Consider the following 26339-nt stretch of genomic DNA (forward strand, 5'->3'; position numbering starts at 1 on the left):
TGGTCAATGGTAGATTCTTCTTGAGCTTATCTCCTTTTTAAGTTAACCTCTGAAATGTTTTTAAACTTTGAGTCCTCCAAAGAACATGTTCTCTCAGATTCATAAAAGAAATTGTTTTAAAGCACTACTTCAATGACTTTCAGCTCCTGTGATTCTTTGGGATAATTATGATTTCCACCATTGGCTGGCCAGAATTAGATTGACAGGTAGTTAGGCAAAAAGGCATTCATTCTCTGTCTGTGTTGTGGGGAAAAAAGCTTTTACGTAATAATGTGAATGTACAGTGTTGTCAAACTTAAATAGAAACGGGCACAACTAAACTATACATAAGAATCCCTGCAGGCCACATATTGACTTAGAAAACTGCATATGTTTATACATTTCTTTTTTTGTTATTAACAAAAAACACATTAAAATCATATAGAAACTATATTTTAATCTGATTTGGGCTGCACATGCATGTGACCAATTCCACACTGGCCAAGCTTGACCATCTGGTCTAGAGCCTCTTTGAGGGTATACTTTCTTTTCCTCTTTGGCTCATGTGTGCCAACACCTTGGCTAGTTTCTTTGCAAACTGAAATGCCATAGGAAAAACATGCTGGTAGAACCTTATTTTAGGTTCATCGAAATTACAGATATAGAAGTCTAATTAGGTTATTTTGTACATCCTCAAGGGGCCTTGGCAGCATAGTTCCCTAAGTTCATTTTCTATTTCTTTACCTTATATTCTTAATAAGTTATCTCATTGGATGAGTAGGAAAAACCTTTGGGAGAATATTTTGCCTCATCATCATGGAAATGCTTACCCAATTTCCCTTTTTAAAAATTTGATGACATCACCTATTTGCTTTTTAAATCTTTGTGCCATTGAGATACTTATAAACTCACATGGGATCTCTATCTTCTTTCTTAATCCAAGTTTCATCACTTAATTTGTAGTTGTTTTTTATTGAAAGTGAAAAAGAATATATTTTTCTTGTTCTGTTTCTCTTTTCTGTTCTTTTTGGAATTTATTAGAAGTTGTCTATTTTTTTCCCTAATAATGAAATATCTTTTTCTAGTATGGAACTTGGAAATGCAGATAACTTCATTGTAGTATTCATTTGGTTTAGTACCTGACTAGAATTTTTGTCATCTTCTCACTATAATTTGATCATTATGGTCAACAAAAAGAAGATTCAGAAGAAACTCATAGAAAGATAATTTATAAAGTTAAAAAACAAGTCTTTAGAGAAAGAAGTAGAATAGTTATAGATAATTTACCAGAAAAAGAAAAGACTGAGGGGGTGACAAAGTAGTACATGAAAGGCTGTTATATGAGAGATGATGTTTATTGAAAGCTGAAATTAAGAAAATGGACTTTAGTGTGAGAGATTTATGTTACAAGGATGACCTTTGACAGGTCTCCTAAGGGTTGAAATGGAATTTCTTCCTGTGGACCTTTAGAAAAACAAGAGAGTCACATTTGTCTGGGTTTGGATAAATTTAGAGACCTTCCAGGGAGAAGAATGGACTAGGTGACCTCTCTAGGCATTCCTTCGACCCATAATTTGTTTGAAATCAGTAGAAAGGGAAAAGGTTTTTTTTAGCCTTTAGGAGTTTATGAAGAGAGAAGTAGGTATTTGAATTTGATTTATAGAGGGGAGTGTAGAATAGGCAGATGCCCTTCAACTCTATCCTCCTTTGACATTTCTGGTCTCTGTTGATATTTTCCTCACACTAGTTAAAGTATAGAAAAGTACTCTGGAGCAGATTGCCTATTTAGGAGCATATTCCTAATGGAGGTGTCTCATTTTAGGACTATTACTTTGTTTTGGAATTATGTGGAAAATTGGACTAATCCTCCTCTGTGTTTAGGAAACTACCCTTTTTATTTCCTCTACTGGAGTTTTGCCAATATAAAATATGTTTTCTCCCTGTAGTTATTTTATTGGTTCACTTCACTTATCCTAGACATTTTTCACTTTTTGGAGTACCTAGTTTTTGGCTGCTTTGGACTATGCAAAAGTGCCAAGTATCACTGATGGTTCAACAGATCAGAATGAAATAAATTTTTTACAGCAGGGCATAGAGGAACAAATATGGAGAACTTCCACTGGATAACAGGCCATGGAAGAGGAAATATACAATCCTATCCCATAAAATAAGCTTTAACATTTTTACCTAGGTGACTTGCAGTTTGTCAGTTGTAATGCAGGATCTAGAATATCATGAATAAAGGAAATTCATATTATCCCTGCTTTAGCTAAAATTGTCAACCCTTTTCTCTCTTTTTTTCTTGCATTTTTCTATTATCAGTTTTTTCTCTAGAAATGGACATTCACAAGCTATTCTTCAAATATTAATTCTGTAGCTGTATATAATGTTCTTTTGTTTCTAGTCAATTTAGTCTTCATTATTTTGTGTGGATCTTTCCGTGTTTTTTATGTTTTTGTTTTTGAAACTGATTTGCTCATTATTTCTTTCAGCCTCATAGTATTCTATCACAATTATATCCCACAATTTGATCATCTATTCTCCAACTAATAGGCATTCCTTCAATTTCCAGTTTTTTACTACCATAAAGAGAGCTGTTATAAATACTTTAGAACATATACATTTTTCCTTTTTCCCATAATCACCTTGGGAAACAGATCCAACAGTGGTTTTGCTGGGTCTAAGATTATACACAGTTTTATGACTCTAGGCATAATTCCGGATTGGTTTCCAAAATGATTAGATCAGTTCACAGTTCCACCATTAGTATCTGAAACTTCTTTCCATCAAATCTTTTATCAGTGCTACAAAGAAGTAGAATTTAGGTCCTGCCTTTCTTATCTTTTGAAGAGAGTTTACCACTTTTGAGTACCGATTTAGTAGCAGTGCATTGTGCTTAAGCACATTTAGAGAAGCAGGGCCTTAGTTGATAAAGTCTTATAGGTAGGAAGAGCAGGGTTCTAATACTATCTCAGATAATTCCTAGGTGAACAACTATGGGAAAGTTACTTAACCTCTCTGAGTCTCAGTTTCACATCTGTAAAATGAAGAATTTGGACTAGATGACCCCCAAGCTCTTTTCCAGCTCTAAAGCTATTATCCTATCATTTAATTCCATTTATGAATAGCACTTGTACATAGGTGATTCTGTTTTCATACTAGAAACATACATTGTTGTTGGCCACATGATGTAGTAGGGAGAATACTGACTCTAGAGTCAGAAAACTTAATTGCTAATCATAGTTCTACCACCTAATAATTACATACATAATCTTGGTATAATCTTGGGCAAATTAATTAAACAGCTTAGCCTGTTTGCTCAACTATGAGGTGAGATTAATGCTACATCTATATTCCTTAGATGGATTATGGAAGTGTGAATCTAGAAATGGAAGGGATTTCAGAAGCCATTTGGTTGATCCCTCTCATTTCAAAGATGAGGAAACTAAGGCCTAGGGAAGATAAGTGACTTGCTCAAGGTCACACAGTGTATATTAGGAGTGGGATTTGAACCCATATTCTGTGACTCCATAGCAAGTAGACTTTCCACTTTATTACATTTTCCATGAGGATTGTTGTCTTCATCAAATGATATGGTATAGATATGAAACAATTTTATAAACTGAAATATCTTTTAGATATGTGAGGTAGTCATAATTTTTACTACCTTTTCTATCCCTTGCTGGTTTACTTTTATCACTTTGGTGTTTTGTGGTAGTATCATCTTATCTTTTTTTTCTTCCTCCTAACTGGTAAGTCCTGATACTACTAGAGGGGACTGCTTAAACCCATAAGAATGATTTAGTAGATCAGAGTACTAGACCTGGATTTGGGAAGACCTAACTCCATATCCTGCCATCTCACTTGGGTGGCCATGAGCAAATCATTTAATATTTCTGAACCTTGGCTTCTTTGTCTATAAAATAGGAATAATCATATCTATAATATCTGACTCATGGGTTTGTTATGAGGTTCAGGTGTGATAATGTATTTAAATTTAAAGTACTATACAAATGTCACTTGTTAATATTATTGTATTTTCTTTCATTGTAAATGACCTGGAAATCAGATACAGTGAGTTTCCAGTTTCACCATCAGTTTAAAACATAATTAGAAACAAGCCATGTTTCTAAGGAAGGAGTTACAATGAAAGAAAGCTGTTCAAAGTATCTATCTTTGAATTTATTTTTGGCAAAAAGCCTAGAATAGTCCTTGAAGTAGGTATTCAGTAAATCTATTGATTGATTGAGTTCACCCAATGAAATGAAGCTTTCCTTGTTGCATCTCCAATGTAATTCTCATAGGTTTACTGCAAAGACTTGAGTGAGTACAATTATTGTGTTAAATTACCCTTAATTTTTGTTTGCAAAATTATTATTTTTCTATCAAGAATGTGGGAAATAAATATAAATTATATTCCTAAATATGATTTCTTACATCACCATTCCTCACCCCACCCCCCCTGAAAATTTGCTTTTCTGGAATTATACTTTTTAGTGGGCAATGTATTATTTGAGAATACATGACTACATTTAATAAAATGAATAAAATATGAATGGTAGGAGGAAGTGAAGGCCTTGGATTATTTGCCAACTGCATAATGAATGAATGCATAGAGGCAGTCTACTAGAAACAGTACTAAATTATTTTTTTCTAAAAATTAACCTCATTTCTATACTCTTCTGGCCTCCCCATAATTTTCTCTCTGTTCCTTTTCTTTTCCTCTAGCCTCCATTCCATGTGTCTCTCAGACCTCCGAATGATCCTTTCTTTCCTCCTCTCTACTCTAGTGAGTGTCCCATTTCTTTATGTCATGTGTTGTCTTATTCTGACCTTGACAAACAGGACTTTAATGATCTCCTCATTTTTGATGCATAGTTTGGAGCAAGCATTTCTCATTTTATGGTTAGAGAATCTTGAGGGAGAAAAAGAAAATGGCATGGTTTTACCCATAGAGAATATTAATGACAATCAGAACCAGAACCTGTCCAATATGCCAACTGACTATCAGTTCAGGATTCTGTTACATGTATCAAGCATCTCTGAGTTCCTCCTGTAGAAACATAGGTTCAGAAACCCTCATGAATTGATAAGTTAGCTGCATGGATGACTTCCTATCTGGGTCAACAGAAAGGAAAATATAGCCATTCTCATGGCACTAATTTATGAAGACATTAGTTCTTAAAATAAAACCTTTTGGTTTCTTTTTTTATGTCAAAGACAAATAAAAGGAAACCTTACTTAGGAATTAAATTAAGAGAGTAACTTGTGAAAATACTGCTTTACTCTTGCTAGTAAATGTTACAGCATGATGTTAGGGAAAAAAGACAATTTAGAAAAACAAATAAACATGATCTTTTCATGGTGCTTTATTTCATGTACTATGTAAACCACCATGTATTTTCTTTTATCAAGTTGGCATTATTACAGTGTATATAATTTTCTTTTATATAGGCATTGGTCTGCTCAATTGATAAAACTTTCAGATGCAAAATAACTAAAAGAGATTTTTTAAATGGCATGTTTTGAAGAAGATTCATATATAGCATGTCAAATACTTCCAAGAAAGCAAACACACACTCACTGTGCTTTGTCCCCACCTCCCCACCCTCCCTTGCTAGAGAGCAGTGGAAGCATCAGGGGGTTGCTTAAGTGTTTGGCCCATTGATTTTTGTGCCAGATTTCCCCCTTTTCCCCTCCATCTCCACTTTAGGAGAGGTCAGTAGTGCATTAGTTTTCCACCTTCAGGAATTTTATTTTTCTTTGGTAATAGCCAAAACAAGGAGTTTGAAAGAAAATACATTAATTCATTTTTGCCCTTTTATTTTGGTGAAGGAATGTTCACAACTCAGTGGAATATTTCTGTGGAGAATTGTTTTGGCATGGGAGCTCTTTGACTTTGATTCTCATAAAACAAATAGTGAACTACAGAAACATTGATTAAATATGCAGCAGTTCTACAGGTAGAAGTTTAAGCAAGGCATGGGAATTTACACTGCCTTTATAATAAGCCAATATGACACATCACTTCTTGGAATCATTTACTAGATACTGTTAAATAGCTTTTTAAAGCTATCAGCAGCACTGTGATTTTATTGGCATAGGATGCTACTGGTGAGGAACTTTCTCTATCAATGTAAATCTTTACTTTCCCCACATCTTGTAGCCTTGGAGAGTTGCCTTTGAAAACTTTAAGAGTTAAGTGACTTGCCTCTGGTCACACAATCAGTTTATATGAAAGGTAGGACTTGAACCCAGGTCTTTGTGACTCAGAGACCAGTTGTCCACTACATCATGCTGCTTCTCACTTTCTCACAATGACTTATCAAAGATGAAATATACAAAACTAGCACCATCAAAGTGTACTAAATCATTCAGAAGGCAACTGAACTCATATTAATTCAAAATTTTTCTGATGTTATCTACACATTTACTTCTATTATAGATTTAAAATTCACTCAAGATCTAAAATTTACTTAAAGAGATTTTTAAAAAAGCTTTTACAAATGGATATTTACTGAGAAGATTTAGGATGAACAGAAATAAAAAATTTCTCTAACATTAGGGAGCACACTTTTCTCTACACCAATTAGGTCTCTTGAAAGAGTGGAACCAAATTTAAAGAATCTCTGTGAAGTATATATCTACCATGGTTATTTCTTCATATGGCAAGGCCAGTGGATGAGTTGATGGTAATTTCATTATCTCTTGGCTGTCTTTTGATCCATTTCTATTCTAATTCTATCAGGTTGCTCAGGGCTGGGCTATCTGCAAAATCTGACATAGACATAAGTTCCCATGCCTGTAGTGTTGCAGTCTCTTGACCTTTTGAAGCTCACAGCCTAGTCCAATATACATTCACCTATGAGCAAGAAAGAATAGGTACAATAGACATGGGAGCAACAACAGGACCAACTGGACATGGATTCATGGACCATGTAGAGCAGGTAGAGAGATAAAGTTGTATAGTCTGTCTTTCCATCTGGAGGCTAACAGCCAAGCAGGAAAAAAATTCCCTTAGATGATTTTCATCATAATAGTTACCTTCTGGAGAATCCTTTAGTATCCTTAGTACATTGATAGGTGCTTAATGTGGTTAACCCTTTTTTTTTTTCCAAAGAGGACATGGAGTAACATCTTGACTTGCACATGAATTGGCTTTAAGCAAGGCAGAGCTATACAAAGTCACTCATTTCATTCTTTCTTCCAGCGTAATGGCATTGAAGTCCAGTGGCAAGACAAAGGTTAGGATGACAGGTGGGACACAATGAATGATCTTGGCTTCCTTGATGTCTGACCAAACTCTAAATGTTCCACAGTGTCTACTTCAGCTGCCTTCATGGCCTTTGGGACAAATTATTCTCATCCACCCTATACTTCAGGGGAAATCTTCAAATGCTTGGGGTAGATATCCCTCTAGATCACAGATGTGTTTAAGACCTTTAGGTTACCTCAACCTACTTTAGCCTGTCAGCTGAGATGGTTTTCCTGGGGTGTGACCACTAACCATGCTACAGCTTCTTGGAGCCACTTGAGAGCTAAGTGAGTGGACATCAAAGATAAATGAGCAGCCCTGAAGAGAAACCAACCATAGAGGTGCCAGTCTTCCCTAAACACTCCATAAATGCTAGCTGACTGGCTTTTTAAATTTGGGTGTGTTGATCCACTGAGAAAAGGTGTAAACCTTATAAGTCCTTTCAGCTTGGTAGGCTATCCTGTGAATGAAGAATGAACTTGTGAATGTTAACAAATCAATGAATGCTTACTTTATATCGGACACTGTGTTCAGTAGTGGAGGTACAATTACAAAAAGTAAGATATTCCCTGACCTTAGGAGCTTACATGGTAATAGGATAGTGGTAGTCTCTCGGTGACCGAGAATGACAATTGTCTTTGTGCATTATCATCTACGGTGTACCCTCATGTGGCTTTGGAGTCCAAAGGCTGAGGCGCAAAGTTTGTGGCATATGGGGCATGGGACGCCAGTTGTTACAGGAGGTGCGGTTGTGGCCTAGTGTCGGCGTTCATGCGCAGCGGCAAGACGTTGACATCATTCATCCTCAAAGGTGGTGGCGGCATGGTGAATGTGGGTTCTCCAGCTGCTTCTGTCAGAGGCAGCGAGTTCTAGTTGCTTTAGTGTCATGCCAGCCCACTTCAAGTTTGACTTTAGCTGATCCTTGAATCTTTTCTTTGGTCAGCCTTGTTTCCTGAGTCCAGCTGACAGTTCACCATAGAATACCTGTCTTGGTATTCTCTGTGGGTCCATGCAGATGACGTGTCCAGACCATCGTAGCTGGGTTTTGAGGACCATGACTTCGATGCTGGTGGAGTTGGCTCTGTTGAGGACTTCCTGATTGGTGATTCAGTCCTGCCATCGGTTCCTCATGATTGACCGGAGAAAGCGTTGGTGGAATTGCTCCAGCTGTTTCATGTGCTTCTGGTACAGTGTCCATGTCTCACAACCATACAGGAGCGAGCTGAGGACCCCAGCGTTATACACTTTGAGCTTCATCTCAGTGCTTACACCTCTGTGTTGGAGGATTTTGGAGTGCAGCTGCCCAAGGGCTTGGCTGGCCTTTTGGATCCTGGCATTCATCTCGTGGTCTAGGGACCCTTTGGTGATGGTGCTGCCCAGGTACTTGAAAGTGTTGACGTTAGAAAGCTGCGTGCTGTGGATTGTAGTGCATGGCTGGTTAGTTGGCCTCCCTGGTGCAGGTTGGAACAGCACCTCTGTTTTGCTGAGGCTGATAGTCAGGCCAAACAGTTTTGTTGCAGTAGAAAACCTGTCCACAATGGTTTGAAGGTGATGTTCTTGATGGGCCATGAGAGCACATCATCTTCAAAGAGAGCTTCCAGGATGAGTCTCTCTGTTGTCTTTGTTTTTGCAGTTAGGTGGCGAAGGTTGAATAGTGAGCCATCCAGTCGGTATTTGATGTAGATGCCCAGGTCTAGATCCATCACAGCAGTAATACTTGGGTGAAAAATAGGTTGAATAGTACCGGAGCGAGGACACAGCCTTGTTTCATGCCATTGGAGATATTGAAACGATCGGAAGTCTCTCCATCAGATAGGACTTCCCCTATCATGTCGACATGAAAGAGCTGGATCAGTTTGACGAATTTTGCTGGGCAACCGAGCTTGCTAAGGATCACCCACAATGTGTCCCTGTTCACTGTGTCGAACACCTTTGTCAGGTCTATGACAACAATGTAGAGACTCAGGTTCTGCTCAAGGCATTTTTCCTGCATTGCCTCACTGTGAAGACCATGTCGATGGTGCTGTGATCTGGTCGGAAGCCACATTGTGATTCAGGCAGGTTCTGCTCTGAAACAGATGACAGGAGTCTGTTGAGTATAACATGGGTGAGGATCTTTCCAGCAGTGGAGAGTAGTGAGATGCCTCTGTAGTTGTCACAGGCTACTCGTGCACCTTTGTTCTTGTATAGGGCTACAATGGAGGCATCTCTGAGTTCTGGGGGCATGTCTTCCTCTTCCCATATTCTGGTCAGCACTATGTGGAATGCCTGGAGCGCCTTTCCATTTAAGGCCTTGTACACCTCGGTTGGGATCCTGTCTTTACCGGGTGTCTTGCCTACACTCATTTGTTTAATGACTTTTTGGACTTCCTCTATTGAAGGAGGGACATCAAGTTGTTCAATGGTGTGGTTTTGGGGGATCTGGTCAAGGGCGCTTTGGTCGACTGAAGAGGGTTGGTTGAGAAGCTGACTGAAGTGTTCTTTCCACCTGTTGCTGATGCCTTTTTTATCTTTTATGAGAGTGTCACTGTCAGAGGATAGCAAGGGAGTGGTGGTGGGTTTTAATGGCCCATAGACAGTCTTGAGGGCACTGAAAAATTGTTTGTAGTTTTTTGTATCAGCAAAGTGCTGGATTTCTTCTGCCTTTTTTCCCCACCATCAGTCTTGAATCTTCCTGATCTCACACTGTGTCGTGGCTTGGAGAGACTTGAATCTGTCCTTTTTAGGAGGAGAATTTGGGTTATTTTGCCACTCCATAAAGGCTGTGTTCTTTTTGATCAATAGGTCTTCAATAGCAGTGTTGTTTTCGTTGAACCAGTCCTGGTGGTTGTGTTGTTTGGGGCCTAGGACTGCCTTTGATGTTTCCTTCACTGTGTCTCTGAACTGGTTCCATTTCTCGGTTGAGCTTCCAGTGAGTGGTCCCTTGGCAGACAGCTTGTCATCCAGGCAGGACTGGAATGTTTGCAAATAAAATGGATCTCTAAGACGACTCATGTTGTAAAATGTGTGAACTGTCTGGGCGCATTTTGGATGGCAAGGTGCAATGCGCATTTGTAGTCGCTCTAACCAATCAGTGGTCTGTCCAGCATTCAGCTCCTCCCATGGCTCTGGTGATCTGTACATCCTGGATGTCTCGCCGGCGTACAATGATGTAGTCAATGAGATGCCACTGTTTTGATCTTGGGTGCATCCATGTTGTTTTATATTTGTTCGCCATTCTGAACACAGTGTTTGTGATGGTGAGTTCGAACTCTGAGCATTTGCTGAGTAGCAGTAGGCCGTTGTTTATTTTGCCCACGCCGTGTTTGCCGAGCACTCCTTTCCATCTTTTGTGGTCCTGGCCAACGCGGGCATTGAAGTCTCCCAGTATTATCAGCTTGTCATTTGTGGGCACTGAGTGCAGGACGGCACTCAGGTCAGAGTAGAACTGCTCGATGGTCTCCTCTGTGCTGGTCAGTGTTGGGGCATATGCGCTGATGATTATGGCATACCGGTCTTTGCTGAGAGGTAAACGGATCTTCATGAGCCTCTCGCTGATGCCCACAGGCAAGTCTGGCAGCTGTTTGAGCAAACTGGTCTTGATAGCCAGGCCAACACCGTGGATTCTGTCTTCATTTGAGGCTCTACCTTTCCAGAAGAAGGTGTATCCAGTGGTAGGTTCGCTGAGTGATCCCTCTTCTGGTAAGCGTGTTTCGCTTAAGGCTGCAATGTCGATGTTATATCGCACCAGTTCTTTACCGATTAGAGCTGTTCTTCTCTCAGGTCTTGGGGTATTCCTTCTATCATGTAATGTCCTGTTGTTCCATGCTCCTAGTAGGAGTTTCTTTGTATTTTTTCTTTGATTTCGACTGCTTAAAGGGATGACTCGCCAGTCACGGTGTGCTGACCGGGTGTTTGTAGGGCAGGCAATGTTTGGGACACCTTTTCTAGTCCCCTCCCTTGATTAGGGTGAGCAGTGCTGTCCTAGAGAGGGCTGCTCAGTCACCCAGGATGCTGCCGAACGTCCCTGCTGTCCTACAGGGCCGAGCGACCACTGGTCCGTGGGCCGCCTACGTGCAGGATCGTGACTACAACTGCCAGTGGTCACCTCCACCTGTTGTGTCATCACTCCCCCATCGCCGCAGGTCTTGAAGAGGGTGGACGGGGTTAGGATAGATGAGTGTGCACAAAGATACTTGTGCGTGAAGGAGATTTAAGTGGAAAAGTCAATGCACAGAGACAGTCCCACTCTCTCAGCGTTGGAAGCCTGGGTCCAGTGGTACAAAAAATTGTTACGCCTGGAGACTTCCTCAGCTGCATTGTATGGCCGTGTTGTCCTTTGTGCTCCAACATGCCCTAAGCACTCCACAGTGCTTTGCTGCGTCGCCATCTTAGCCGTTGAACCTTCTTATTGGTTTCTTCCGTCAGTTCAGCCGAAGCAGTCTTCACATGCTGGGTGAGCAAAGCCCTGGTTCACCAGGGGTCTATGACCCGATGGCTACCCTCACAAGCTGGCCTGGCGAAGCCGTTGTCTGGGGTGTGGCCGCTGCCACATGCTAGCAGCTACTGGGAGCCACAAGTGAGAGCTGGGTGTCAGGTGGGGGTCAGAGGCTGGAGAGCTGCCCTAGGAGGGCACGACAAGCCCTCCATACCAGAGATACTACCCCTCCCTGAACACCCCATACCCCCCCCGGCAATAGGATATTACAACAGAAATATGTTAATGGTGGCCAGGGAAGGAGGGGTGTGAGAAATCACAGGGATGGTGAGTAACCCCCCCCCCCCCACTCAGTAAATTCAAATGCTCCCTTTCACTTCCAGGATCAAATATAAAATTTTCTCTTTGGTGTTCAAAGCCCTTTATCACTTCCTCTACACCTCTTTCTAGTCTTCTTATATCCCTCACAATATACACTGTGATCCAGTGACACTTGCCTTCTTTGCTGCTTTGCTGCTTTGCTGCCTGGCCATCATGGGCAACTTTTGTTCATGTCCTCCCACAAGTTGGACACATAACTTGGAAAAGGGAAAGAAAAAGAGAAATCCCTGTTCAAACAATTTCTGTAGTGTTTGTAAAAATCCTGTTGATTTTTTACAAAAAACTGTAGAATTAAAAAGGCCTTTGGAGATCATTTTACTCAGCCTTCTCATTTTACAGAAGAGGACACAGGCCCAAGAAGGTTGCGACTTATAAAGTGCTATTAATTGTTATTGCATATCTCTCAGGTAAATATGTTGGGAACATAAATTCAAAACTGAAACACTGGGATCACTTAGATGACTCATTGTATAGGGAGCCAGGCCTGGAGAGGGGAAGTCCTGGGTTCAAAATCTGGCCTCAGGCACTTCCCAGCTGTGTGATCCTGGGCAAGTCACTTAACCCCCAGCCTTTATTGTTCTTCTACCTTAGAACCAATACTTAGTATCAATTCTAAGACAGAAGGTAAGGGTTGTTGTTTTTTTAAACCAACTGAACTACCAAGAAATATTGCAATGTGGCATAATTAGTTTGAAATAGTTATTATATGGATATACTTTTTTTTTTAGTTTTTAAACATTATTTTATTTGGTCATCTTCATACATTATTCATTGGAAGCAGAGATCATTTTGTTTTCCTCCCTCCCCCTGTAAAGATTAAAATTTAAGGGAGATGGGGAGACTGAGGCATCTGAGGCAGGTAGAAATTAGTTTCTCTCTGCAAGGAGTATTATATTTTTTAGAGGTTTATTAAAGTTAAGGATTAAAAGAAAATACAGGATAAGAAAAAACACGTGTCTAGGCCAGAGGCCTAGACCTCACCTACATTATGGAAAGAGCCGTGTCTGCTCCAAAACGGAAGTCCAAAAAAAAAAAACCAAGAGCCTTTGAATCAACTTAAATACCTTCTGGATCTCGGCCCAGGTGAGATTACAAGGCATTCTGGGGAAGTCGAGCAAAGGCTCATGGGGATTGTAGTCCTGTATTCGAGTCTATTTTTTACACCCCTTCTGCCATCCCTCCCCTAGATGGCGTGCAATTCCACTGGGTATCACATGTGTCCTCGATCCGAACCCATTTCCATGTTGTTGGTATTTGCATTGGGGTGTTCATTTAGAGTCTCTCCTCAATCATATCCCCTCCACCCCTGTAGTCAAGCAGTTGCCTTTCCTCAGTGTTTTTACTCCCATAGTTTATCCTCTGCTTGTAGATAGTGTTTTTTAGATCCCTGCAGATTGTTCAGGGACATTGCATTGACCCTAATGGAGAAATCCATTACCTTCGATTGTACCACAATCTCAGTCTCAGTCTCTGTGTACAATGTTCTCCTGGTTCTGCTCTTCTCATTCTGCATCACTTCCTGGAGGTTGTTCCAGTCTCCATGGAATTCCTCCATTTTATTATTCCTTTGAGCACAATAGTATTCCATCACCAACATATACCATAATTTTTTCAGCCATTCACCAATTGAAGGTCATCCCCTCATTTTCCAATTTTTTGCCACCACAAAGAGTGCAGCTATGAATATTCTTGTACAAGTCTTTTTCCTTATTATCTCTTTGGGGTACAGACCCAGCAGTGCTATGGCTGGATCAAAAGGCAGACATTCTTTTATGGCCCTTTGGGCCATAAAAGTTTTGGGCACAGTTCCAAATTGCCCTCCAGAATGGTTGGATCAGTTCACAACTCCACCAGCAATGAATTAATGTCCCCACTTTGCCACATCCCCTCCAGTATTCATTACTTTCCTTTGCTGTCATGTTGGCCAATTTGCTAGGTGTGCGGTGATACCTCAGAGTTGTTTTGATTTGCATCTCTCTTATTATAAGAGATTTAGAACATTTTTTCATGTGCTTATTAGTAGTTTTGATTTCTTTAACTGAAAACTGCCTATTCATGCCCCTTGCCCATTTTTAATTGGAGAATAGCTTGATTTTTTGTATAACTGGTTTAACTCTTTATAAATTTGAATAATTAGACCTTTCTCAGAGGTTTTTGTTATGAAGATTGTTTCCTAATTTGTTGCTTCCCTTCTAATTTTAGTTACATTGGTTTTGTTTGTACAAAACCTTTTTAATTTGATGTAGTCAAAATTATTTTTTTTGCAATTTGTTAGTCTTTTTACATCTTGCTTGGTTTTAAAATCTTTCCCTTCCCAAAGGTCTGACATGTATACTATTCTGTGTTCACCTAATTTACTTATAGTTTCCTCCTTTATATTCAAGTCATTAACCCATTCTGAGTTTATCTTGGTGTAGGGTGTGAGGTGTTGAACCAAACCTAATCTCTCTCACACTGTCTTCCAATTTTCCCAGCAGTTTTTATCAAATAGTGGATTTTTGTCCCAAAAGCTGGGGTCTTTGGGTTTGTCATAGACTGTCTTGCTGAGGTCACTTACACCCCAAGTCTATTCCACTGATCCTCCTTTCTGTCTCTTAGCCAGTACAAAATTGTTTTGATGACCATTCCTTTATAGTATAGTTTGAGATCTGGGACTGCAAGGCCCCCTTCCTTTGTATTTTTTTTCATTATTTCCCTGGATATCCTTGAATCTTTGTTCTTCCAAATGAACTTTGTTATGTTTTTTTTCTAATTCAGTAAAAAAGTTTTTTGGAAGTTCAATGGGTATGGCACTAAATAGATAGATAAGTTTGGGTTGGATGGTCATATTTATTATGTTAGCTCATCCCATCCATGATCAATCAATGTTTTTTCCAATTGTTTAGATCTAGTTTTAATTTTGTGGAGAGTGTTTTGTAGTTGTGTTCATATAGTTCCTGTGTTTGTCTCGGCAGATAGATTCCTAAGTATTTTATATTGTCTGGGGTGATTTTAAATGGAATTTCTCATTCTAATTCTTGCTGCTGAACTGGGTTGGAGATATATAGAAATGCTGATGACTTATGCAGGCTTATTTTGTATCCTGCAACTTTGGTAAAGTTGTTGATTATTTCGACTAGCTTTTTGGTTGATTCTCTAGGATTCTTTAAGCAAATCATTATATCATCAGCAAAAAGTGATAGTTTTGTCTCCTCATTGCCAATTTGAATACCTTCAATTTCTTTTTCTTCTCTAATTGCTACTGCTAGTGTTTCTAGTACAATGTTAAATAATAGAGGTGATAATGGGCATCCTTGTTTTACTCCCGAGCTTATTCGGAAGGCTTCTAGTTTATCCCCATTGCAGATCATGTTTGCTGATGGTTTTAGATATATACTGTTTATTATTTTTAGGAAAGGTCCTTCTATTTCTAAACTTTTTAGTGTTTTCAATAGGAATGGGTGTTGTATTTTATAAAAGGCTTTTTCTGCATCTATTGAGATAATCATGTGATTTTTGTCTGTTTGCTTGTTAATATGGTCAATTATGTGGATGGCTTTCCTAATATTGAACCATCCTTGCATTCCTGGTATGAATCCTACCTGATCATAATGGATAACCCTTGTGATGACTTGCTGGAGTCTTTTTGCAAATATCCTTTTTAAGATTTTTGCATCTATATTCATTAGGGAGATTGGCCTATAGGTTTCTTTCTCTGTTTTTAACTTGCCTGGCTTTGGGATCAGTACCATGTTTGTGTCATAAAAAGAATTTGGTAGAACCCCTTCTTGGCTTATTCTGTCAAATAGTTTGTATAGTATTGGGATTAATTGTTCTTTGAATGTTTGATAGAATTAATTTGTGAATCCATCTGGACCTGGGGATTTTTTCTTAGGGATTTCTTTGATGGCTTGTTCAATTTCTTTTTCTGATATGGGGTAGTTTAGGTAATTTATTTCTTCCTCTTTTAGTCTAGGCAATTTATATTTTTGTAAGTATTCATCCATATCACGTAGATTGCCATATTTGTTGTCATATAATTGGGCATAGTAGTTTTTAAGGATTTCCTTAATTTCCTCTTCATTAGAGGTGAGATCTCCCTTTTCATCTTGGATACTGTCAATTTGGTTTTTTTCTTTCCTTTTTAAAATTAGATTGACTAGTACTTTGTCTATTTCATTTGTTTTTTCAAAGTACCAGCTTCTAGTCTTATTTATTAAATCAATAGTTCTTTGGCTTTCAATTTTATTAATTTCTCCTTTGATTTTTAGGATCTCTAATTTAGTCTTCATCTGAGAATTTTTAATTTGTTTACTTTCTAGTTTTTTAATTTGCATGCCCAATTCATTGACCTCTGCCCTTCTTAATTTGTTTTTATATGAACACAAGGATATAAATTTCCCCCTGAGTACTGCTTTGGCTGCATCTCATAGGTTTTGAAAGGATGTCTCACCATTGTCATTTTCTTCAATGAATTTACTAATTGTTTCTATGATTTGTTCTTTAACTGGTTTTGGAGAATCATATTGTTTAATTTCCAATTAATTTTTTATTTATTTCTCCATGTACCCTTACTAATTATTATTTTCATTGCTTTGTGGTCTGAGAAGTTTACATTTATTATTTCTGCCCTATTGCACTTGTTTGCAATGTTTTTGTGCCCTAATACATGGTCAATTTTTGTGAATGTACCATGTGCTGCTGAAAAGAAGGTGTATTCCTTTTTGTCTCTATTTATTTTTCTCCACATGTCTACTAACTCTAAATTTTCTAAGGTTTCATTCGCTTTTCTTACCTCTTTCTTATGTATTTTTTGGTTTGATTTATCTAGTTCGGATAGAGGATGGTTCAGATCTCCCACTAGTAGTTTTTCTATCTATTTCATCTTTGAGCTCCTCTAGTTTCTCCTTTAGAAATTTGGATGCTATGCCATTTGATGCATACATGTTGAGTACATAAATTTCCTCATTGTCTATACTGCCTTTTATCAGGAGGTAATTACATTCCCTATCTCTTTTAACTAGATTTATCTTTACCTTTGGCTTTGTAAGATATCATGATTGCGACTCCTGCCTTCTTTTTATCAGTTGATGCCCAAGAGATTTGGCTCCATCCTCTTACTTTCACCCTACCTTCCTCATGTGTGTTTCTTGCAGACAGCATATGGTAGGGTTTTGGATTCTAATCCACTCTGTTATTCGCTTGCTTTTTATGGGTGAGTTCATTCCATTCACATTCAGAATTATGATTACTAGTTGTGTATTTCCTAGCATTTTGATTTCTAGTCCTGGTCCTGCCTTTTCTTCTTTCACTATTTCCTTCTATGCCAATGTTTGTTTATAATCAGTCCCCCTAGTTCCCACCCTTATTTTACTTCCCTTTCTACCCCCTCCCTTATTATCCCCCCCCTTTAGTTTCCCCTGTAGTCTTTTTAAAATTGCCCCCCATCCTCTCCCTCCCTTGTATTGCTTCCCTCCCCACCAGTCCGTTTTTTACCCTTCTACTCCCCTATAGGGCCCAAATCTATTCTCTGCCAATGGATTGGATTGTTCTTCCCTCTTTGGGTCAGTTTTAAAGCACGTAAGAGTTGAGTATTTCCTATCTCCAATCTCTTTACCCTTCCGGTGTATCGATGTTCTCCCCCCTCCTGGCATGAGCTTCTTTGTTACATATAAATTTACCCTCATTTCTTTCTTTTCCCATTTCTGTTAGTATTAACCTCTTTTTTTTAGCTCTGGTTGTGTATACACACACACACACACACACACACATATATGTATTCATGCATGTATATATCTATATACCTATTTATGTTTTGTCCTTTCATCCTATACAGTTTGTCACTGTTCCCTCTAAGTGTAATTCTTCTAGCTGCCCAGGTGATAGCAACAGTTTTTAAGAGTTACCAATGACCTCTTTTCTTATAGGGATACATATCATTTTAACTCATTGAGTGTCTTAAAATGTTGTTGTTGTTGTTTTGTTTTGTTTTTCTTTTTCCCCTCTTCTTTAATTACCTTTTGATGATTCTCTTGAATTCTGTGCTTGGACATTAAATTTTTTGTTCTGGTCTGGTCTTTTCTTTACGAATGCTTGGAATTCTTCTATTGTGTTGAATGACCATACTTTCCCTAGTAAGAATATAGTCAGTTTTGCTGGGTATTTGATTCTTTGTTGTAGACCTAGTTCCCTTGCTTTCCAGAATATCATATTCCATGCCTTTCAGTCCTTCAATGTGGATGCAGCCAGATCCTGTGTTATCCTCACTGTGTTTCTGTGGTATCTGAATGGCTGCTTCTTTGCATCTTGTAATATCTTTTATTTGGTCTGATAGTTTTTGAATTTGGCTATAACATTCCTGGGTAGTTGCCAGTTGGGGATTAAATACAGGAGGTGATCTGTGGATTCTTTAATCTCTACTCTCCCCTCTTGTTCTAGGATATTGGAGCAGTTTTCCTGAATAATTTCCTGTAGTATTATGTCCAGGCTTTTCCTTTTTTCATGGTTTTCTCATAGACCAATGATTCGTAAATTGTCTCTTCTCGAACGATTTTCTAAATCGTCTGTTTTGTGAATGAGATGCTTCATATTTTCCTCAATTTTTTCATTCTTTTCATTTTGTTTTATAGTGTCCTGCTGCCTCGTGAGGTCACTTAATTCCAGTTGTTTTATTCTGGTTCTTAAAGACTGGATTTCATCCCTGGCTTTTTGGTCATCCTTTTCCTTCTGGACTGATTTTCTTTGGAGGTCATCTTGCATCCTCTTTGCCTTGTCTTTCATCTCCTTTTCTTCATCTTTCATCTTCTTCACCTCATCTTTCATCTCCTTTGCCTCATTTTCCAGCTGGTTGATTTTGGCTTTCAAGACACTATTTTCTTGTTTTATTTCAAGTGCCCTGTTTCCAGATGACTTATATTAATTTTTAAGTTCTTTTCCCAATTGTCTTTAGCCTCTCTTAATTGTGTTTTGAGTTCTTTCACAGCCTGTATCCAATTCGCTGGGATTTCTGATTTATCGTTTGCTGATCTCTTCCCCCTCTGTTCCTTTTGCTGAGTAGAAGCTGTCTATTGTAGTTTCTTTCTTATTTTTCTGTTGTTTGCTCAAATTCATCCCTTTTTTACTCCCCATATTTGTCTGTGCTCTTGCTTTTCTCAGTTTTTTGGTTTTAGGGGCTTCTGTCAGTCTCCCCTCTTGGAGCTTTAACAGGAGATCTCTCTGTGTAGTCTCTGGTGGAGGTTTGTTGGGGTTTGAGCTTCCCTGTCCTCTGGAGGCTTTTGATAGAATTAAAGTCCAGCAGTCAATGAGGATGGGTATGGAGCTTGGGCTTCCCTGAGTTCTGGAGACTTTTGATGGGATTAAGTTCAGCCTAGTTGGGCTGGGTGTACTCTAAGTCCAAAACTTCCTGGAAGGCTGTGAATCTTAAAATTTCTCAGACTTGTGAATGTTAAAAATTCTCCAACTCTACCTTAGAACACTTGGTTAAGACCATTCCCCATTTTAAACAATGAAGGTACTTGATCAGGAATGTGAGAACTCTAACATTACTCCACCCATATTTAAGTATACTTTAGTGGAATATAAAGTTGTAAAACTCCTTACTGAACAATGAAAAAGTACTTAATTCATACTTATAGTGAGGTAAGAACCTTAAGCTAAGTCTATTTTTAGATCTAAGAGAAAGAGGTGCTAAGTACCTATAAAGGTCAGGCAACTTGCAAACTTGCAAGGGGCAAAGAGGTGTGAACTTACTCAGAAGGTTTAGTCTACCCAGTGAAGTTGAGAACTAAAGAAGGTGTGAATTAAGAATGGTCATTCCTTTGGAAAACATCTACTGTGATTGGTAGATGTGAAAACTTAGGGGAGGTGATATAGGAGAAAATTCTCTTTAAAAGGAGGTCAGAAAGGCCTCTGAAGAGTTCAGCTTGCCAAAGCTGAATTGGAGGACTCTGAGGCTGAACTTAGTTGAGCTGAGGAGGTGAATAGCCAGTTGTTAAGTATGTTGTGAACTGGCTGTATCCACTTATTTCTAAAGTAAACCCACGGGGAGCAGGACAAGTCCAAAACTTAAGCTGAATTGGAGGGGTCGGTGACTGAATTTAGTGGAGCTGAGGAGCTAAACTGGTGGGTCTCTCTGAACACTAGAATCTTGCTTCAGACAAATCTTGTGGCGAGTGAATTAAAGACTGACTGATTTCTCTCTTAAGGCTTAAACCTAGGCTGGCCTAGGCTAGCCTAGCCCTTTCTCATTATTTCCTTTTACTCTCTCTCTCTCCCTTTCATTGATTTCTTTATTTGTATTAATTAAAATCTCCATAAAACCCAGCTGACTTGGGCATTTCATATTTGGGAATTTTTCCCATGGTGACCACTTTATTTTTGATTTAATGCAAGACACTGTCTTCAAACCATATTTTCGTGGTCACAGTTTATGAAAATCACTCTTTTAACTGTAACAAGGCTGGAGCAAATATGGAGGATCTCCACAGCTCTGGCCAGGCTGCCAGGTCAATGCTCCCTCTCTAGCTCCTTCCCCACCATCTCTGTTGGATGCTCTGAACTTGGAATAGTCCTGCTCTCAAGGTATACCCTCCAGACCACCCCCTTTGCCCACCCAGAAGTTCCTGCTGCCCCTGGAGTCTCAGAGCTCTGGGTGGGAGGGGGGATGGGTCCTGGGACCTTTCTTCTGTGTTCCCCTTAAACTGGAGTGTTCTCGAATTCTGGCTTTTTGGGGGCTTACCTTTTGAATTAAGTCCAGCAGAAGGGTTCCTTGGCTCTGTCTTGTGGTTAAGTTTGTTTTTCAGTCCCCTAGGAGCATTCAGTTTGTGATCGGTTAGGAAGGGTATTCAGAGGTCTGAACTTCTGCTCCTTCTAGGCTGCCATCTTGACTCCGCCTCTATGGATATACTGTTACCTGGTAGTTAGGCAGGATGAAGAGAACGGTGTGTGTGTGTGTGTGTGTGTGTGTGTGTGTGTGTGTGTGTGTGTGTGTGTAATGCAACATTTTAGAAATGCAGAGAAATTCATGGTAAATATTTTGAACATATGTTGGTAAAATGCCATCATCTTTTTTCATTTTACATGTAAATATCACATATTAGGGTATATATATTTGTTATAAATTAAATGCTCTATATGTTGACAAAATGAATTTTCTGAGAGCTTTTTTGTTACATGTTATTGTAGTATTCGTTAATAAATATGATTCAATGGTTTTGAGAACTTAAAATGGTAAGCCCTTAAATTGAACAAGATTATACAGTCCTAGAGCATTAGAAGTGTTTATGACCTATAAAAAGTTAATTTTGGATAGTGGTTTTAATTTAGAAGATTCACATGAAATAAAAATGTATTAAGTATTGAGGGAAGTATGATGGATTTTTTGATACACTCATGGAATTTCAGAACTGAGAGGGACCTATTGCTTTACAGATCAGGGCACTGAAGTTCCAGTTGATGAAGTGACTGTCTAAAATCCCACAGCTAGCTCATGTCAGAGCCAGGATTAGACCCCAGTTCTCCTCACCTCCCTAATGCCTGCCCCTTGGTTCAGTGTTTTCTGTTTTGCTTAACAGTTTTTCATTCAATAAATGTACATTGAATACCTATTACATACAAGACACTGTCTGACTCTACAGGGCACAAAAAAATGGATAAGAAATATATCAATGGAGTTTATGAGTCAAATTACCTAAGTTTTTCACTTCTTTGCTTTCTTTCTGAGATTTGAAAAGAAGTGGTCTGGCCTTGTAATAAGTAGCTAAAACCAGTGAAATCCTCTTTATTTCTTTTAGGTGGTTGTGATGCTGTCAACTGTCGAAGGGGGAACATGGGATTCTGAATTCAGAACTTGGCAAATACAGTAAGTAAACAATGAATTTTCTTTTGATCGTCTCTCCATTAAAAATTTTTTTATTGATGCCTTTTGTTTTTATATCAGCAAAATCCAAATATGTCCTCACTCATCCTCTACCCAGTTAATCATCTCTTATAATAAAGGGGGAAAAACAATTAAACCAACTGGCACATTGATGACTCTTTCAAAACATTGCTATGTAAATTATTTGTAGATCAGAGAGATGATGCCAATTTAATGCTTTATAAATCAATAGAAGTAATTCTATTTGAAAAAATGGTTAGTGCTGAATACTTTATTTTTGGTGACTTTTCATTTGATTTGTATACCCTTTTGGGCATAATTTTAAAAAATCTGTTTACAAGACATGTATTATTCTGTTAGAATGTTTTGAAACCTGCCTGATATGTAGTGTTGCCTTTGTATGAGCTTGTTCATTATGTGTGCCCCAGTGGTGAAATTTCCTAAGGGCAAATTTAATTAAACTGTGGAATAACCTTCTTGGAAAAGTAGGAGGGTCTAGTTATTTAACACACCCTGGAAGAAAGCAAAATGAAATAACTGTTTTGTGGGGGCAAGGAGGAAATCTTGTATAAAGGAAAAAGAAGAGTGGGATTTGTGCCCATAAAATTCAAGTTTTTAAAATTTTTAAATCTTTGAATTGTTAACACTTACTTTTGAAAGTCTAGAGTCTGCAATTTATATTCAATAGAAACTTTTGTGGAGAGCTTTTTATGTGTCTAAATTGACCACAGGGATCTATTTCAGATTGATTTTTATCTGTAGATTTTTGCTGACCTTTTCTCAGATTTTAATATTGATGTCAAGTACTATCAAACTTATATATATACATATACACATATGAATAGATGTTCACATGCATATATATACACATATATATGTATTTCCATAGATGAAACTGCACAAAGACAATAGTCATTCTCGATCACCGAGAGACTACCACTATTTGTGTATTATAAGTTTCTTACGCTGTTCACTACATGCTCATGTAGTCCTTCTTGGCCAGCTCTGAAATTGCATCCCCCAAAGGATTAAAATTCAGTCACTGTTCTGAGCACATGGTGTCAACTGTGACCTGGGTATGCGCCAATTAGTTACAGCACCTGTGCCTAATTATGGAGTCTTGTTGAAGCAGCCCTGGAAAATGGAAGAGGAGTTGCCTTTCAGCTGTGGCCATACATATGTGACTGCAAAACTCTGCCCTGCCAAACTTCTGCTCCTTCTTTTGACTGACAAGAAAACTAAAAATGAGATTCTAGCTAGCTGGCTAAAACTACAGGACAGAAGGGGAAGTAATTCAGGGATGAGAGAAGAAAAGAAAGAGAAAAATGTTAAAACACCCTCAAAACCAGACATACTCAGAGAAACAGTGCACAACAGTGATAATCCTATGATGGCCTTGGATGTAAGAACTTTTGAGTTAGACTGCTTGTATTAGGAAGGAAAATTTTCAGATTTTTCTAGGGGTGGGTGGAATAGGTAGGGGTTAGGGCTTAGCCTAATCTAATGATAAGAATGTTGAATTTAGAGTGAGGAAAACTCAGTTTGAAACCCTGCCTCTGACATTTCTTAGCTCTGGGACTATGGGGAAGTCATGTAATCTCATATATCTCACAGAGCTGTTGTAAGGATCAAATTAGATAATGTATTTTATCAAATTATCAAATAGCAAAGTATTTTATAACCTTTAAGAAATGTATATATGCCATTTATTATTACCATTAAATTATTATTTTTTTTAGCTAGATATCATTTTATTGTAATTTTCATTAAAAGTTTCTTGAGGTCAAGGATTGTATTTTGCTTCTTTTTATATCCCCAGACCTTGGAAAAGTACCTGGTATATAGTAGGTGATTAATAAATGGTTACTGCTTAATTAAAATGTAAACCAATTCAAGTTGTATTCACTTGAAGTTCACCTGAACTGTAACAGTGTGACACAAGAAGGAGGTGTTCTGGTCTGACTTGGAAATATGAGATTTAAGGCAGAGAGATATAATATCCCACTGGGGAGCTACATGCCAATTACCCTAAGTTGGGTCAATGGAAATACAATTCCTAAAGGGATCTAGATGTTTTGGCTTCTGGGGGGGGGGAATCCAAACCTATAGGCCAGGTTTTATCTATTTGTTTATTACAGATCCCCTAAAGTTGTAGGGATTAAAGATTCCCTAGAGAAGTTACTTTGGAGAAAAACAAGAGAGAAATAAACAAATCAGGTGGGGCTTTTATGTTTCTTTTATTTATTGTTTAAGACAACTTCATGCATTTGGCCTCACCAAAGGTTAGTGATCAAAATCCTTCCTGGAGACTAATTCCACTGGACAAATATTTTTTAAAACATCCCGGATGCTTTAAATTAAGCTGTTTCAGAAAAGATAAAATCTGAAATTTCTTGGGTGCTTTCTCAGTTACTGAATAGCCATCTCTCTCTCTAGCTGTTGCCTTTTTACTAAGCTGGATGACACCTGACTAAGACATTTAAGAACTACTATAAAAACACTGGTATTACTTTTTGAGATGTTCTTTACCTAAATATATTAATGGTATTTTGTTCCAGGGATGGAGCTGGAGATAAAAAACAATGGAATGGCTTAATTTTTTTCCCCTCTCATCCATTCCATGACTCCTTATATATTACACAACTCTGAGGTTTGATTGTCAAAGTAATGAAGGTACAAGAGTTAAGTGAGTTAAGTGACTATAACTATAAAACTTTTTTAATCAAAATAAAAGCAGATCTAAATAATTGGAGAGATATTAACTGTTCATGGTTAGGCTGTGCTAATATAATAAGAATGACAGTAGTACCTAGAAGTAATGAATGTGGCTTTTTAATAAACCATTTAGAAAATATACTTTTAAATAAGTGCTGTCCTTCAAAGTCACCTCCTTGGGAGGTTGTGAGCTTGTTCCAACTATTGATTAAAACCTTTTTGGAAAATGTCAGAGTCAGCTTATATACTATAGAAGAACATCTCTTTCATTACATTAGCCCATTTTCTGGCCCTAGGCAAGTCAGACCAGCTTGATTGTATTTTTTTCTCTGTTCCAAATTACTTTTTACATTTTTGTTTTTAGAAAAATAAAACATTTCGTCGATGTTCATTTTTGACATCACTGTCACTTTTCAAGGATCTCCTATTGGCCATGCTTGAAGATATAGGGACTTTGAACTATTTTCAAAAATCAATCCCAACCTCCAAAGCCCAAGAATTGCCCCCACTAGGGACATTCAGAGGAATTTACTGAAGACTTTTGAAGGCAGTTCTCAATACTACCATTCCTGAAAGGAAAGATTATGAGGACCAATTGCCCTATGGCTCTCTATCCTTCTCATTTCTCAATTGAGAACAGCCTTTCTTTCTTGCCATTTCCTGAGATAAGTTGCCTCCTCTTATTAGACTGTAAGCTTCTTCTGAATAAGATCCGTCTTTCTTTTTGCATCCTCAGAGCATAGTACAGTGTCTAGCAATAGTACATGCTTAATAAATACATTTCTTTAATTTATTCATTCCCACTGAAAAAATCCAGAGGATGCTCTGCCTGCAGACAACCTTATCAGAGTATTTGGCTTTCCAAGATGATTACTTTGAAGGAAATAGTATTTATCTGGATTTATAAATTCTTATATATTTATTTAAAAAAATTAGTCATCACCCACACCATTCATACTTAACCTTTCAGTACCTATTTCCACAGTGTAAAATGGAGTAATACTGATTGGCACCTCCTTCCCTCCCCAGGTGTATTATAAAAATGACTAGTGGATGTGAAGTAGTTAAGAATTATAATTAAAATACTAAGCACTAATTTTCGTGTTTAAAGCCCTGTAATCTGATATGTTGGAATAAGAATTGTTAGCTAGTGAAACATAACAGTTAACAGATATTAAATGCTTATCATAATTATAAAGTGGTGCTGTAGAAAGAGGATTAAATGTGGAGTCAGGGGTCTATACTGAATTGTCACTCTCCCATTTTCTGGTTCTGTGATCTTGAGCAAGTGACTTCCCTTGTTTAAATTTTAGTTTCTGGGAAATTTAGTGGTTGCACTAACTTGCCTTCAGAGCCACTTTCAGCTATAATCTATGATACTATGAAAATCATTACATAAAAATGTTTACCACTACCTGCCTATGCAATTACAATAGCTTCCAAATAGCACTTTGTGCTTTCAGCCCACCAACACATTTGCCATACCACTACCAGAATAGATTTCCTTCTCCATAGGTCTAGTCATGCCACTTTTGTGCTGAGAAATCTCTTGTAGTTCTATATTTTCCCACCTACAGAAAAAATGTACACTCCTTTATCTGACATTTAAAGCTTCTCTTTCCTCCCCTGAAATTTGTACCATTCTGTCTGTTTACCTCTATCTTATTTCCTTTCAATCTTCTCCAGTTGTACCAGATCATTCTTTCTTTGAACATATCTTGATTACCCCTCACAGC

General features: G+C 38.2%; 1 protein-coding gene across 7 annotated transcripts in view; it reads left to right on the plus strand.

The window, feature by feature from the left end:
• Positions 1–26339, plus strand: part of JADE3 (jade family PHD finger 3) — a 219398-nt gene that overhangs the window by 57045 nt on the left and 136014 nt on the right. For all 7 annotated transcript variants that reach the window (XM_016424827.2, XM_056808545.1, XM_016424826.2 and 4 more), the window contains one exon: positions 21803–21870. The gene's annotated coding sequence lies outside the window, so the exon portion shown is untranslated. The remainder of the gene's footprint in view (positions 1–21802; positions 21871–26339) is intronic.

This window comes from Monodelphis domestica, chromosome 8 (genome assembly GCF_027887165.1).
Source record: "Monodelphis domestica isolate mMonDom1 chromosome 8, mMonDom1.pri, whole genome shotgun sequence".
NCBI classification, from domain to species: Eukaryota; Metazoa; Chordata; class Mammalia; order Didelphimorphia; family Didelphidae; genus Monodelphis; species Monodelphis domestica.